This window comes from Lepisosteus platostomus, unplaced genomic scaffold (assembly GCF_059453375.1).
Source record: "Lepisosteus platostomus isolate fLepPlt1 unplaced genomic scaffold, fLepPlt1.hap1 Scaffold_175_H1, whole genome shotgun sequence".
Classification (NCBI taxonomy): domain Eukaryota; kingdom Metazoa; phylum Chordata; class Actinopteri; order Semionotiformes; family Lepisosteidae; genus Lepisosteus; species Lepisosteus platostomus.
The window spans coordinates 467-13,197 of record NW_028291556.1 but is presented as its reverse complement, the minus strand read 5'-3'; the positions used below and the strand labels follow the sequence as shown (position 1 = coordinate 13,197).

General features: G+C 63.3%; 12 non-coding genes across 12 annotated transcripts; all 12 read right to left on the bottom strand.

The window, feature by feature from the left end:
• Positions 1 to 835: 835 nt before the first annotated feature.
• Positions 836 to 1,026, bottom strand: LOC148636366 (U2 spliceosomal RNA). Its single transcript, XR_015932298.1, has one exon. It is a non-coding gene; the product is annotated as a U2 spliceosomal RNA (small nuclear RNA).
• Positions 1,027 to 1,867: 841 nt separating this feature from the next.
• On the bottom strand, positions 1,868 to 2,058 carry LOC148636365 (U2 spliceosomal RNA). Its single transcript, XR_015932297.1, has one exon. It is a non-coding gene; the product is annotated as a U2 spliceosomal RNA (small nuclear RNA).
• Positions 2,059 to 2,899: 841 nt separating this feature from the next.
• On the bottom strand, positions 2,900 to 3,090 carry LOC148636364 (U2 spliceosomal RNA). Its single transcript, XR_015932296.1, has one exon. It is a non-coding gene; the product is annotated as a U2 spliceosomal RNA (small nuclear RNA).
• An 841-nt stretch (positions 3,091 to 3,931) lies between these two features.
• LOC148636363 (U2 spliceosomal RNA) lies at positions 3,932 to 4,122 on the bottom strand. The gene has a single exon (XR_015932295.1). It is a non-coding gene; the product is annotated as a U2 spliceosomal RNA (small nuclear RNA).
• An 841-nt stretch (positions 4,123 to 4,963) lies between these two features.
• Positions 4,964 to 5,154, bottom strand: LOC148636362 (U2 spliceosomal RNA). Its single transcript, XR_015932294.1, has one exon. It is a non-coding gene; the product is annotated as a U2 spliceosomal RNA (small nuclear RNA).
• Positions 5,155 to 5,995: 841 nt separating this feature from the next.
• LOC148636361 (U2 spliceosomal RNA) lies at positions 5,996 to 6,186 on the bottom strand. The gene has a single exon (XR_015932293.1). It is a non-coding gene; the product is annotated as a U2 spliceosomal RNA (small nuclear RNA).
• An 837-nt stretch (positions 6,187 to 7,023) lies between these two features.
• LOC148636360 (U2 spliceosomal RNA) lies at positions 7,024 to 7,214 on the bottom strand. The gene has a single exon (XR_015932291.1). It is a non-coding gene; the product is annotated as a U2 spliceosomal RNA (small nuclear RNA).
• Positions 7,215 to 8,055: 841 nt separating this feature from the next.
• Positions 8,056 to 8,246, bottom strand: LOC148636359 (U2 spliceosomal RNA). The gene has a single exon (XR_015932335.1). It is a non-coding gene; the product is annotated as a U2 spliceosomal RNA (small nuclear RNA).
• An 841-nt stretch (positions 8,247 to 9,087) lies between these two features.
• Positions 9,088 to 9,278, bottom strand: LOC148636358 (U2 spliceosomal RNA). Its single transcript, XR_015932324.1, has one exon. It is a non-coding gene; the product is annotated as a U2 spliceosomal RNA (small nuclear RNA).
• An 841-nt stretch (positions 9,279 to 10,119) lies between these two features.
• Positions 10,120 to 10,310, bottom strand: LOC148636357 (U2 spliceosomal RNA). The gene has a single exon (XR_015932313.1). It is a non-coding gene; the product is annotated as a U2 spliceosomal RNA (small nuclear RNA).
• An 841-nt stretch (positions 10,311 to 11,151) lies between these two features.
• LOC148636356 (U2 spliceosomal RNA) lies at positions 11,152 to 11,342 on the bottom strand. The gene has a single exon (XR_015932302.1). It is a non-coding gene; the product is annotated as a U2 spliceosomal RNA (small nuclear RNA).
• Positions 11,343 to 12,183: 841 nt separating this feature from the next.
• On the bottom strand, positions 12,184 to 12,374 carry LOC148636355 (U2 spliceosomal RNA). The gene has a single exon (XR_015932285.1). It is a non-coding gene; the product is annotated as a U2 spliceosomal RNA (small nuclear RNA).
• Between the last annotated feature and the right edge of the window lie 357 nt (positions 12,375 to 12,731).

Genomic DNA, 12,731 nt, shown 5'->3' with positions numbered 1-12,731 from the left:
AAAGGCGCGGACCGACGCGCGGGCGTTCCGCTGGCGCACAGTGGCGCAGGCCGACTCCTCTGGAGCCCGGGACCCGCGCAGCTGCCGGCCTCCCTGCAGCCAGAGGCCTGCCGCGGGACTCTGCTCCCCCTCTCTCTTGCCTGCCCGCCTGCCTTCCTGCCAGTCCCGGGCGGGGGCCCTGCTCTTTGATCTTCTGTCAACGGCCCGACAACGACCGCAGCCGCAGGGGGCGCCAGCCGCCCGGCCTCCTTAGCTTAGGCCCCTCCCACCGGCAGCAGCTGCGCCCAACCGGCTGCAAGCCAAAGCCGAGCGCCAGCACCTGCGGGCAGAGGCAAGGGGCAGCTCTCTCTCGGGAGGGAGGGAGGGACGGGGACGCGCGCGCACACACGCCTGCCTGCCTGCCTGCCGAAAAAAAAGAAAGAAAAGGTGGATATACTAAGTTTTTTGGAGGGAAAACGCCCAGCTGTCGAAAGGGGCCCGCCTGCAGGGACGGGGACGGACACGCACGCAAGCAAGCAAGCAAGCAAGCAAGCAAGCAAGCAAGCAAGCAAGCAAGCCACGCCTGCCTCCCTGGGAAAAGGCTGAAAAACCTAAGTTTTTTGGAGGGAAAACGCACGGGAGCCGAAAAGGGGGCCGGCCTGCTTGCCCAGAGAGTCGAGACGCGGGAAAGCGCACAGAGGGAGCACGGGAACCGAGAGGGCGAGAGAGAGAGACAGAACACAGAGACACACAGATGGGGGACGAGGGACGAGACCCGAGAAGAAGGAGCTCCAGTCCACTTCGCTCGCTCGCTCGCTCGCTAGCTACCTACGTCTGTCTTTTCACCGCTGAGAGAAGGTGGTGCACCGCTCCCGGAGGCGCTGCAATACCGGGCCGATGCGTGGAGAGGACGGAGCAAGCTCCTGATCCAGCTCCCTGTTCCAAAAATCCGTTTAATATGTGGTCCCCCGATGGGGGACGTATCAGATATTAAACTGATAAGAACAGATACTACACTTGATCTTAGCCAAAAGGCCGAGAAGCGATGCCCACAAAGGCGCGGACCGACGCGCGGGCGTTCCGCTGGCGCACAGTGGCGCAGGCCGACTCCTCTGGAGCCCGGGACCCGCGCAGCTGCCGGCCTCCCTGCAGCCAGAGGCCTGCCGCGGGACTCTGCTCCCCCTCTCTCTTGCCTGCCCGCCTGCCTTCCTGCCAGTCCCGGGCGGGGGCCCTGCTCTTTGATCTTCTGTCAACGGCCCGACAACGACCGCAGCCGCAGGGGGCGCCAGCCGCCCGGCCTCCTTAGCTTAGGCCCCTCCCACCGGCAGCAGCTGCGCCCAACCGGCTGCAAGCCAAAGCCGAGCGCCAGCACCTGCGGGCAGAGGCAAGGGGCAGCTCTCTCTCGGGAGGGAGGGAGGGACGGGGACGCGCGCGCACACACGCCTGCCTGCCTGCCTGCCGAAAAAAAAGAAAGAAAAGGTGGATATACTAAGTTTTTTGGAGGGAAAACGCCCAGCTGTCGAAAGGGGCCCGCCTGCAGGGACGGGGACGGACACGCACGCAAGCAAGCAAGCAAGCAAGCAAGCAAGCAAGCAAGCAAGCAAGCAAGCCACGCCTGCCTCCCTGGGAAAAGGCTGAAAAACCTAAGTTTTTTGGAGGGAAAACGCACGGGAGCCGAAAAGGGGGCCGGCCTGCTTGCCCAGAGAGTCGAGACGCGGGAAAGCGCACAGAGGGAGCACGGGAACCGAGAGGGCGAGAGAGAGAGACAGAACACAGAGACACACAGATGGGGGACGAGGGACGAGACCCGAGAAGAAGGAGCTCCAGTCCACTTCGCTCGCTCGCTCGCTCGCTAGCTACCTACGTCTGTCTTTTCACCGCTGAGAGAAGGTGGTGCACCGCTCCCGGAGGCGCTGCAATACCGGGCCGATGCGTGGAGAGGACGGAGCAAGCTCCTGATCCAGCTCCCTGTTCCAAAAATCCGTTTAATATGTGGTCCCCCGATGGGGGACGTATCAGATATTAAACTGATAAGAACAGATACTACACTTGATCTTAGCCAAAAGGCCGAGAAGCGATGCCCACAAAGGCGCGGACCGACGCGCGGGCGTTCCGCTGGCGCACAGTGGCGCAGGCCGACTCCTCTGGAGCCCGGGACCCGCGCAGCTGCCGGCCTCCCTGCAGCCAGAGGCCTGCCGCGGGACTCTGCTCCCCCTCTCTCTTGCCTGCCCGCCTGCCTTCCTGCCAGTCCCGGGCGGGGGCCCTGCTCTTTGATCTTCTGTCAACGGCCCGACAACGACCGCAGCCGCAGGGGGCGCCAGCCGCCCGGCCTCCTTAGCTTAGGCCCCTCCCACCGGCAGCAGCTGCGCCCAACCGGCTGCAAGCCAAAGCCGAGCGCCAGCACCTGCGGGCAGAGGCAAGGGGCAGCTCTCTCTCGGGAGGGAGGGAGGGACGGGGACGCGCGCGCACACACGCCTGCCTGCCTGCCTGCCGAAAAAAAAGAAAGAAAAGGTGGATATACTAAGTTTTTTGGAGGGAAAACGCCCAGCTGTCGAAAGGGGCCCGCCTGCAGGGACGGGGACGGACACGCACGCAAGCAAGCAAGCAAGCAAGCAAGCAAGCAAGCAAGCAAGCAAGCAAGCCACGCCTGCCTCCCTGGGAAAAGGCTGAAAAACCTAAGTTTTTTGGAGGGAAAACGCACGGGAGCCGAAAAGGGGGCCGGCCTGCTTGCCCAGAGAGTCGAGACGCGGGAAAGCGCACAGAGGGAGCACGGGAACCGAGAGGGCGAGAGAGAGAGACAGAACACAGAGACACACAGATGGGGGACGAGGGACGAGACCCGAGAAGAAGGAGCTCCAGTCCACTTCGCTCGCTCGCTCGCTCGCTAGCTACCTACGTCTGTCTTTTCACCGCTGAGAGAAGGTGGTGCACCGCTCCCGGAGGCGCTGCAATACCGGGCCGATGCGTGGAGAGGACGGAGCAAGCTCCTGATCCAGCTCCCTGTTCCAAAAATCCGTTTAATATGTGGTCCCCCGATGGGGGACGTATCAGATATTAAACTGATAAGAACAGATACTACACTTGATCTTAGCCAAAAGGCCGAGAAGCGATGCCCACAAAGGCGCGGACCGACGCGCGGGCGTTCCGCTGGCGCACAGTGGCGCAGGCCGACTCCTCTGGAGCCCGGGACCCGCGCAGCTGCCGGCCTCCCTGCAGCCAGAGGCCTGCCGCGGGACTCTGCTCCCCCTCTCTCTTGCCTGCCCGCCTGCCTTCCTGCCAGTCCCGGGCGGGGGCCCTGCTCTTTGATCTTCTGTCAACGGCCCGACAACGACCGCAGCCGCAGGGGGCGCCAGCCGCCCGGCCTCCTTAGCTTAGGCCCCTCCCACCGGCAGCAGCTGCGCCCAACCGGCTGCAAGCCAAAGCCGAGCGCCAGCACCTGCGGGCAGAGGCAAGGGGCAGCTCTCTCTCGGGAGGGAGGGAGGGACGGGGACGCGCGCGCACACACGCCTGCCTGCCTGCCTGCCGAAAAAAAAGAAAGAAAAGGTGGATATACTAAGTTTTTTGGAGGGAAAACGCCCAGCTGTCGAAAGGGGCCCGCCTGCAGGGACGGGGACGGACACGCACGCAAGCAAGCAAGCAAGCAAGCAAGCAAGCAAGCAAGCAAGCAAGCAAGCCACGCCTGCCTCCCTGGGAAAAGGCTGAAAAACCTAAGTTTTTTGGAGGGAAAACGCACGGGAGCCGAAAAGGGGGCCGGCCTGCTTGCCCAGAGAGTCGAGACGCGGGAAAGCGCACAGAGGGAGCACGGGAACCGAGAGGGCGAGAGAGAGAGACAGAACACAGAGACACACAGATGGGGGACGAGGGACGAGACCCGAGAAGAAGGAGCTCCAGTCCACTTCGCTCGCTCGCTCGCTCGCTAGCTACCTACGTCTGTCTTTTCACCGCTGAGAGAAGGTGGTGCACCGCTCCCGGAGGCGCTGCAATACCGGGCCGATGCGTGGAGAGGACGGAGCAAGCTCCTGATCCAGCTCCCTGTTCCAAAAATCCGTTTAATATGTGGTCCCCCGATGGGGGACGTATCAGATATTAAACTGATAAGAACAGATACTACACTTGATCTTAGCCAAAAGGCCGAGAAGCGATGCCCACAAAGGCGCGGACCGACGCGCGGGCGTTCCGCTGGCGCACAGTGGCGCAGGCCGACTCCTCTGGAGCCCGGGACCCGCGCAGCTGCCGGCCTCCCTGCAGCCAGAGGCCTGCCGCGGGACTCTGCTCCCCCTCTCTCTTGCCTGCCCGCCTGCCTTCCTGCCAGTCCCGGGCGGGGGCCCTGCTCTTTGATCTTCTGTCAACGGCCCGACAACGACCGCAGCCGCAGGGGGCGCCAGCCGCCCGGCCTCCTTAGCTTAGGCCCCTCCCACCGGCAGCAGCTGCGCCCAACCGGCTGCAAGCCAAAGCCGAGCGCCAGCACCTGCGGGCAGAGGCAAGGGGCAGCTCTCTCTCGGGAGGGAGGGAGGGACGGGGACGCGCGCGCACACACGCCTGCCTGCCTGCCTGCCGAAAAAAAAGAAAGAAAAGGTGGATATACTAAGTTTTTTGGAGGGAAAACGCCCAGCTGTCGAAAGGGGCCCGCCTGCAGGGACGGGGACGGACACGCACGCAAGCAAGCAAGCAAGCAAGCAAGCAAGCAAGCAAGCAAGCAAGCAAGCCACGCCTGCCTCCCTGGGAAAAGGCTGAAAAACCTAAGTTTTTTGGAGGGAAAACGCACGGGAGCCGAAAAGGGGGCCGGCCTGCTTGCCCAGAGAGTCGAGACGCGGGAAAGCGCACAGAGGGAGCACGGGAACCGAGAGGGCGAGAGAGAGAGACAGAACACAGAGACACACAGATGGGGGACGAGGGACGAGACCCGAGAAGAAGGAGCTCCAGTCCACTTCGCTCGCTCGCTCGCTCGCTAGCTACCTACGTCTGTCTTTTCACCGCTGAGAGAAGGTGGTGCACCGCTCCCGGAGGCGCTGCAATACCGGGCCGATGCGTGGAGAGGACGGAGCAAGCTCCTGATCCAGCTCCCTGTTCCAAAAATCCGTTTAATATGTGGTCCCCCGATGGGGGACGTATCAGATATTAAACTGATAAGAACAGATACTACACTTGATCTTAGCCAAAAGGCCGAGAAGCGATGCCCACAAAGGCGCGGACCGACGCGCGGGCGTTCCGCTGGCGCACAGTGGCGCAGGCCGACTCCTCTGGAGCCCGGGACCCGCGCAGCTGCCGGCCTCCCTGCAGCCAGAGGCCTGCCGCGGGACTCTGCTCCCCCTCTCTCTTGCCTGCCCGCCTGCCTTCCTGCCAGTCCCGGGCGGGGGCCCTGCTCTTTGATCTTCTGTCAACGGCCCGACAACGACCGCAGCCGCAGGGGGCGCCAGCCGCCCGGCCTCCTTAGCTTAGGCCCCTCCCACCGGCAGCAGCTGCGCCCAACCGGCTGCAAGCCAAAGCCGAGCGCCAGCACCTGCGGGCAGAGGCAAGGGGCAGCTCTCTCTCGGGAGGGAGGGAGGGACGGGGACGCGCGCGCACACACGCCTGCCTGCCTGCCTGCCGAAAAAAAAGAAAGAAAAGGTGGATATACTAAGTTTTTTGGAGGGAAAACGCCCAGCTGTCGAAAGGGGCCCGCCTGCAGGGACGGGGACGGACACGCACGCAAGCAAGCAAGCAAGCAAGCAAGCAAGCAAGCAAGCAAGCAAGCAAGCCACGCCTGCCTCCCTGGGAAAAGGCTGAAAAACCTAAGTTTTTTGGAGGGAAAACGCACGGGAGCCGAAAAGGGGGCCGGCCTGCTTGCCCAGAGAGTCGAGACGCGGGAAAGCGCACAGAGGGAGCACGGGAACCGAGAGGGCGAGAGAGAGAGACAGAACACAGAGACACACAGATGGGGGACGAGGGACGAGACCCGAGAAGAAGGAGCTCCAGTCCACTTCGCTCGCTCGCTCGCTCGCTAGCTACCTACGTCTGTCTTTTCACCGCTGAGAGAAGGTGGTGCACCGCTCCCGGAGGCGCTGCAATACCGGGCCGATGCGTGGAGAGGACGGAGCAAGCTCCTGATCCAGCTCCCTGTTCCAAAAATCCGTTTAATATGTGGTCCCCCGATGGGGGACGTATCAGATATTAAACTGATAAGAACAGATACTACACTTGATCTTAGCCAAAAGGCCGAGAAGCGATGCCCACAAAGGCGCGGACCGACGCGCGGGCGTTCCGCTGGCGCACAGTGGCGCAGGCCGACTCCTCTGGAGCCCGGGACCCGCGCAGCTGCCGGCCTCCCTGCAGCCAGAGGCCTGCCGCGGGACTCTGCTCCCCCTCTCTCTTGCCTGCCCGCCTGCCTTCCTGCCAGTCCCGGGCGGGGGCCCTGCTCTTTGATCTTCTGTCAACGGCCCGACAACGACCGCAGCCGCAGGGGGCGCCAGCCGCCCGGCCTCCTTAGCTTAGGCCCCTCCCACCGGCAGCAGCTGCGCCCAACCGGCTGCAAGCCAAAGCCGAGCGCCAGCACCTGCGGGCAGAGGCAAGGGGCAGCTCTCTCTCGGGAGGGAGGGAGGGACGGGGACGCGCGCGCACACACGCCTGCCTGCCTGCCTGCCGAAAAAAAAGAAAGAAAAGGTGGATATACTAAGTTTTTTGGAGGGAAAACGCCCAGCTGTCGAAAGGGGCCCGCCTGCAGGGACGGGGACGGACACGCAAGCAAGCAAGCAAGCAAGCAAGCAAGCAAGCAAGCAAGCAAGCAAGCCACGCCTGCCTCCCTGGGAAAAGGCTGAAAAACCTAAGTTTTTTGGAGGGAAAACGCACGGGAGCCGAAAAGGGGGCCGGCCTGCTTGCCCAGAGAGTCGAGACGCGGGAAAGCGCACAGAGGGAGCACGGGAACCGAGAGGGCGAGAGAGAGAGACAGAACACAGAGACACACAGATGGGGGACGAGGGACGAGACCCGAGAAGAAGGAGCTCCAGTCCACTTCGCTCGCTCGCTCGCTCGCTAGCTACCTACGTCTGTCTTTTCACCGCTGAGAGAAGGTGGTGCACCGCTCCCGGAGGCGCTGCAATACCGGGCCGATGCGTGGAGAGGACGGAGCAAGCTCCTGATCCAGCTCCCTGTTCCAAAAATCCGTTTAATATGTGGTCCCCCGATGGGGGACGTATCAGATATTAAACTGATAAGAACAGATACTACACTTGATCTTAGCCAAAAGGCCGAGAAGCGATGCCCACAAAGGCGCGGACCGACGCGCGGGCGTTCCGCTGGCGCACAGTGGCGCAGGCCGACTCCTCTGGAGCCCGGGACCCGCGCAGCTGCCGGCCTCCCTGCAGCCAGAGGCCTGCCGCGGGACTCTGCTCCCCCTCTCTCTTGCCTGCCCGCCTGCCTTCCTGCCAGTCCCGGGCGGGGGCCCTGCTCTTTGATCTTCTGTCAACGGCCCGACAACGACCGCAGCCGCAGGGGGCGCCAGCCGCCCGGCCTCCTTAGCTTAGGCCCCTCCCACCGGCAGCAGCTGCGCCCAACCGGCTGCAAGCCAAAGCCGAGCGCCAGCACCTGCGGGCAGAGGCAAGGGGCAGCTCTCTCTCGGGAGGGAGGGAGGGACGGGGACGCGCGCGCACACACGCCTGCCTGCCTGCCTGCCGAAAAAAAAGAAAGAAAAGGTGGATATACTAAGTTTTTTGGAGGGAAAACGCCCAGCTGTCGAAAGGGGCCCGCCTGCAGGGACGGGGACGGACACGCACGCAAGCAAGCAAGCAAGCAAGCAAGCAAGCAAGCAAGCAAGCAAGCAAGCCACGCCTGCCTCCCTGGGAAAAGGCTGAAAAACCTAAGTTTTTTGGAGGGAAAACGCACGGGAGCCGAAAAGGGGGCCGGCCTGCTTGCCCAGAGAGTCGAGACGCGGGAAAGCGCACAGAGGGAGCACGGGAACCGAGAGGGCGAGAGAGAGAGACAGAACACAGAGACACACAGATGGGGGACGAGGGACGAGACCCGAGAAGAAGGAGCTCCAGTCCACTTCGCTCGCTCGCTCGCTCGCTAGCTACCTACGTCTGTCTTTTCACCGCTGAGAGAAGGTGGTGCACCGCTCCCGGAGGCGCTGCAATACCGGGCCGATGCGTGGAGAGGACGGAGCAAGCTCCTGATCCAGCTCCCTGTTCCAAAAATCCGTTTAATATGTGGTCCCCCGATGGGGGACGTATCAGATATTAAACTGATAAGAACAGATACTACACTTGATCTTAGCCAAAAGGCCGAGAAGCGATGCCCACAAAGGCGCGGACCGACGCGCGGGCGTTCCGCTGGCGCACAGTGGCGCAGGCCGACTCCTCTGGAGCCCGGGACCCGCGCAGCTGCCGGCCTCCCTGCAGCCAGAGGCCTGCCGCGGGACTCTGCTCCCCCTCTCTCTTGCCTGCCCGCCTGCCTTCCTGCCAGTCCCGGGCGGGGGCCCTGCTCTTTGATCTTCTGTCAACGGCCCGACAACGACCGCAGCCGCAGGGGGCGCCAGCCGCCCGGCCTCCTTAGCTTAGGCCCCTCCCACCGGCAGCAGCTGCGCCCAACCGGCTGCAAGCCAAAGCCGAGCGCCAGCACCTGCGGGCAGAGGCAAGGGGCAGCTCTCTCTCGGGAGGGAGGGAGGGACGGGGACGCGCGCGCACACACGCCTGCCTGCCTGCCTGCCGAAAAAAAAGAAAGAAAAGGTGGATATACTAAGTTTTTTGGAGGGAAAACGCCCAGCTGTCGAAAGGGGCCCGCCTGCAGGGACGGGGACGGACACGCACGCAAGCAAGCAAGCAAGCAAGCAAGCAAGCAAGCAAGCAAGCAAGCAAGCCACGCCTGCCTCCCTGGGAAAAGGCTGAAAAACCTAAGTTTTTTGGAGGGAAAACGCACGGGAGCCGAAAAGGGGGCCGGCCTGCTTGCCCAGAGAGTCGAGACGCGGGAAAGCGCACAGAGGGAGCACGGGAACCGAGAGGGCGAGAGAGAGAGACAGAACACAGAGACACACAGATGGGGGACGAGGGACGAGACCCGAGAAGAAGGAGCTCCAGTCCACTTCGCTCGCTCGCTCGCTCGCTAGCTACCTACGTCTGTCTTTTCACCGCTGAGAGAAGGTGGTGCACCGCTCCCGGAGGCGCTGCAATACCGGGCCGATGCGTGGAGAGGACGGAGCAAGCTCCTGATCCAGCTCCCTGTTCCAAAAATCCGTTTAATATGTGGTCCCCCGATGGGGGACGTATCAGATATTAAACTGATAAGAACAGATACTACACTTGATCTTAGCCAAAAGGCCGAGAAGCGATGCCCACAAAGGCGCGGACCGACGCGCGGGCGTTCCGCTGGCGCACAGTGGCGCAGGCCGACTCCTCTGGAGCCCGGGACCCGCGCAGCTGCCGGCCTCCCTGCAGCCAGAGGCCTGCCGCGGGACTCTGCTCCCCCTCTCTCTTGCCTGCCCGCCTGCCTTCCTGCCAGTCCCGGGCGGGGGCCCTGCTCTTTGATCTTCTGTCAACGGCCCGACAACGACCGCAGCCGCAGGGGGCGCCAGCCGCCCGGCCTCCTTAGCTTAGGCCCCTCCCACCGGCAGCAGCTGCGCCCAACCGGCTGCAAGCCAAAGCCGAGCGCCAGCACCTGCGGGCAGAGGCAAGGGGCAGCTCTCTCTCGGGAGGGAGGGAGGGACGGGGACGCGCGCGCACACACGCCTGCCTGCCTGCCTGCCGAAAAAAAAGAAAGAAAAGGTGGATATACTAAGTTTTTTGGAGGGAAAACGCCCAGCTGTCGAAAGGGGCCCGCCTGCAGGGACGGGGACGGACACGCACGCAAGCAAGCAAGCAAGCAAGCAAGCAAGCAAGCAAGCAAGCAAGCAAGCCACGCCTGCCTCCCTGGGAAAAGGCTGAAAAACCTAAGTTTTTTGGAGGGAAAACGCACGGGAGCCGAAAAGGGGGCCGGCCTGCTTGCCCAGAGAGTCGAGACGCGGGAAAGCGCACAGAGGGAGCACGGGAACCGAGAGGGCGAGAGAGAGAGACAGAACACAGAGACACACAGATGGGGGACGAGGGACGAGACCCGAGAAGAAGGAGCTCCAGTCCACTTCGCTCGCTCGCTCGCTCGCTAGCTACCTACGTCTGTCTTTTCACCGCTGAGAGAAGGTGGTGCACCGCTCCCGGAGGCGCTGCAATACCGGGCCGATGCGTGGAGAGGACGGAGCAAGCTCCTGATCCAGCTCCCTGTTCCAAAAATCCGTTTAATATGTGGTCCCCCGATGGGGGACGTATCAGATATTAAACTGATAAGAACAGATACTACACTTGATCTTAGCCAAAAGGCCGAGAAGCGATGCCCACAAAGGCGCGGACCGACGCGCGGGCGTTCCGCTGGCGCACAGTGGCGCAGGCCGACTCCTCTGGAGCCCGGGACCCGCGCAGCTGCCGGCCTCCCTGCAGCCAGAGGCCTGCCGCGGGACTCTGCTCCCCCTCTCTCTTGCCTGCCCGCCTGCCTTCCTGCCAGTCCCGGGCGGGGGCCCTGCTCTTTGATCTTCTGTCAACGGCCCGACAACGACCGCAGCCGCAGGGGGCGCCAGCCGCCCGGCCTCCTTAGCTTAGGCCCCTCCCACCGGCAGCAGCTGCGCCCAACCGGCTGCAAGCCAAAGCCGAGCGCCAGCACCTGCGGGCAGAGGCAAGGGGCAGCTCTCTCTCGGGAGGGAGGGAGGGACGGGGACGCGCGCGCACACACGCCTGCCTGCCTGCCTGCCGAAAAAAAAGAAAGAAAAGGTGGATATACTAAGTTTTTTGGAGGGAAAACGCCCAGCTGTCGAAAGGGGCCCGCCTGCAGGGACGGGGACGGACACGCACGCAAGCAAGCAAGCAAGCAAGCAAGCAAGCAAGCAAGCAAGCAAGCAAGCCACGCCTGCCTCCCTGGGAAAAGGCTGAAAAACCTAAGTTTTTTGGAGGGAAAACGCACGGGAGCCGAAAAGGGGGCCGGCCTGCTTGCCCAGAGAGTCGAGACGCGGGAAAGCGCACAGAGGGAGCACGGGAACCGAGAGGGCGAGAGAGAGAGACAGAACACAGAGACACACAGATGGGGGACGAGGGACGAGACCCGAGAAGAAGGAGCTCCAGTCCACTTCGCTCGCTCGCTCGCTCGCTAGCTACCTACGTCTGTCTTTTCACCGCTGAGAGAAGGTGGTGCACCGCTCCCGGAGGCGCTGCAATACCGGGCCGATGCGTGGAGAGGACGGAGCAAGCTCCTGATCCAGCTCCCTGTTCCAAAAATCCGTTTAATATGTGGTCCCCCGATGGGGGACGTATCAGATATTAAACTGATAAGAACAGATACTACACTTGATCTTAGCCAAAAGGCCGAGAAGCGATGCCCACAAAGGCGCGGACCGACGCGCGGGCGTTCCGCTGGCGCACAGTGGCGCAGGCCGACTCCTCTGGAGCCCGGGACCCGCGCAGCTGCCGGCCTCCCTGCAGCCAGAGGCCTGCCGCGGGACTCTGCTCCCCCTCTCTCTTGCCTGCCCGCCTGCCTTCCTGCCAGTCCCGGGCGGGGGCCCTGCTCTTTGATCTTCTGTCAACGGCCCGACAACGACCGCAGCCGCAGGGGGCGCCAGCCGCCCGGCCTCCTTAGCTTAGGCCCCTCCCACCGGCAGCAGCTGCGCCCAACCGGCTGCAAGCCAAAGCCGAGCGCCAGCACCTGCGGGCAGAGGCAAGGGGCAGCTCTCTCTCGGGAGGGAGGGAGGGACGGGGACGCGCGCGCACACACGCCTGCCTGCCTGCCTGCCGAAAAAAAAGAAAGAAAAGGTGGATATACTAAGTTTTTTGGAGGGAAAACGCCCAGCTGTCGAAAGGGGCCCGCCTGCAGGGACGGGGACGGACACGCACGCAAGCAAGCAAGCAAGCAAGCAAGCAAGCAAGCAAGCAAGCAAGCAAGCCACGCCTGCCTCCCTGGGAAAAGGCTGAAAAACCTAAGTTTTTTGGAGGGAAAACGCACGGGAGCCGAAAAGGGGGCCGGCCTGCTTGCCCAGAGAGTCGAGACGCGGGAAAGCGCACAGAGGGAGCACGGGAACCGAGAGGGCGAGAGAGAGAGACAGAACACAGAGACACACAGATGGGGGACGAGGGACGAGACCCGAGAAGAAGGAGCTCCAGTCCACTTCGCTCGCTCGCTCGCTCGCTAGCTACCTACGTCTGTCTTTTCACCGCTGAGAGAAGGTGGTGCACCGCTCCCGGAGGCGCTGCAATACCGGGCCGATGCGTGGAGAGGACGGAGCAAGCTCCTGATCCAGCTCCCTGTTCCAAAAATCCGTTTAATATGTGGTCCCCCGATGGGGGACGTATCAGATATTAAACTGATAAGAACAGATACTACACTTGATCTTAGCCAAAAGGCCGAGAAGCGATGCCCACAAAGGCGCGGACCGACGCGCGGGCGTTCCGCTGGCGCACAGTGGCGCAGGCCGACTCCTCTGGAGCCCGGGACCCGCGCAGCTGCCGGCCTCCCTGCAGCCAGAGGCCTGCCGCGGGACTCTGCTCCCCCTCTCTCTTGCCTGCCCGCCTGCCTTCCTGCCAGTCCCGGGCGGGGGCCCTGCTCTTTGATCTTCTGTCAACGGCCCGACAACGACCGCAGCCGCAGGGGGCGCCAGCCGCCCGGCCTCCTTAGCTTAGGCCCCTCCCACCGGCAGCAGCTGCGCCCAACCGGCTGCAAGCCAAAGCCGAGCGCCAGCACCTGCGGGCAGAGGCAAGGGGCAGCTCTCTCTC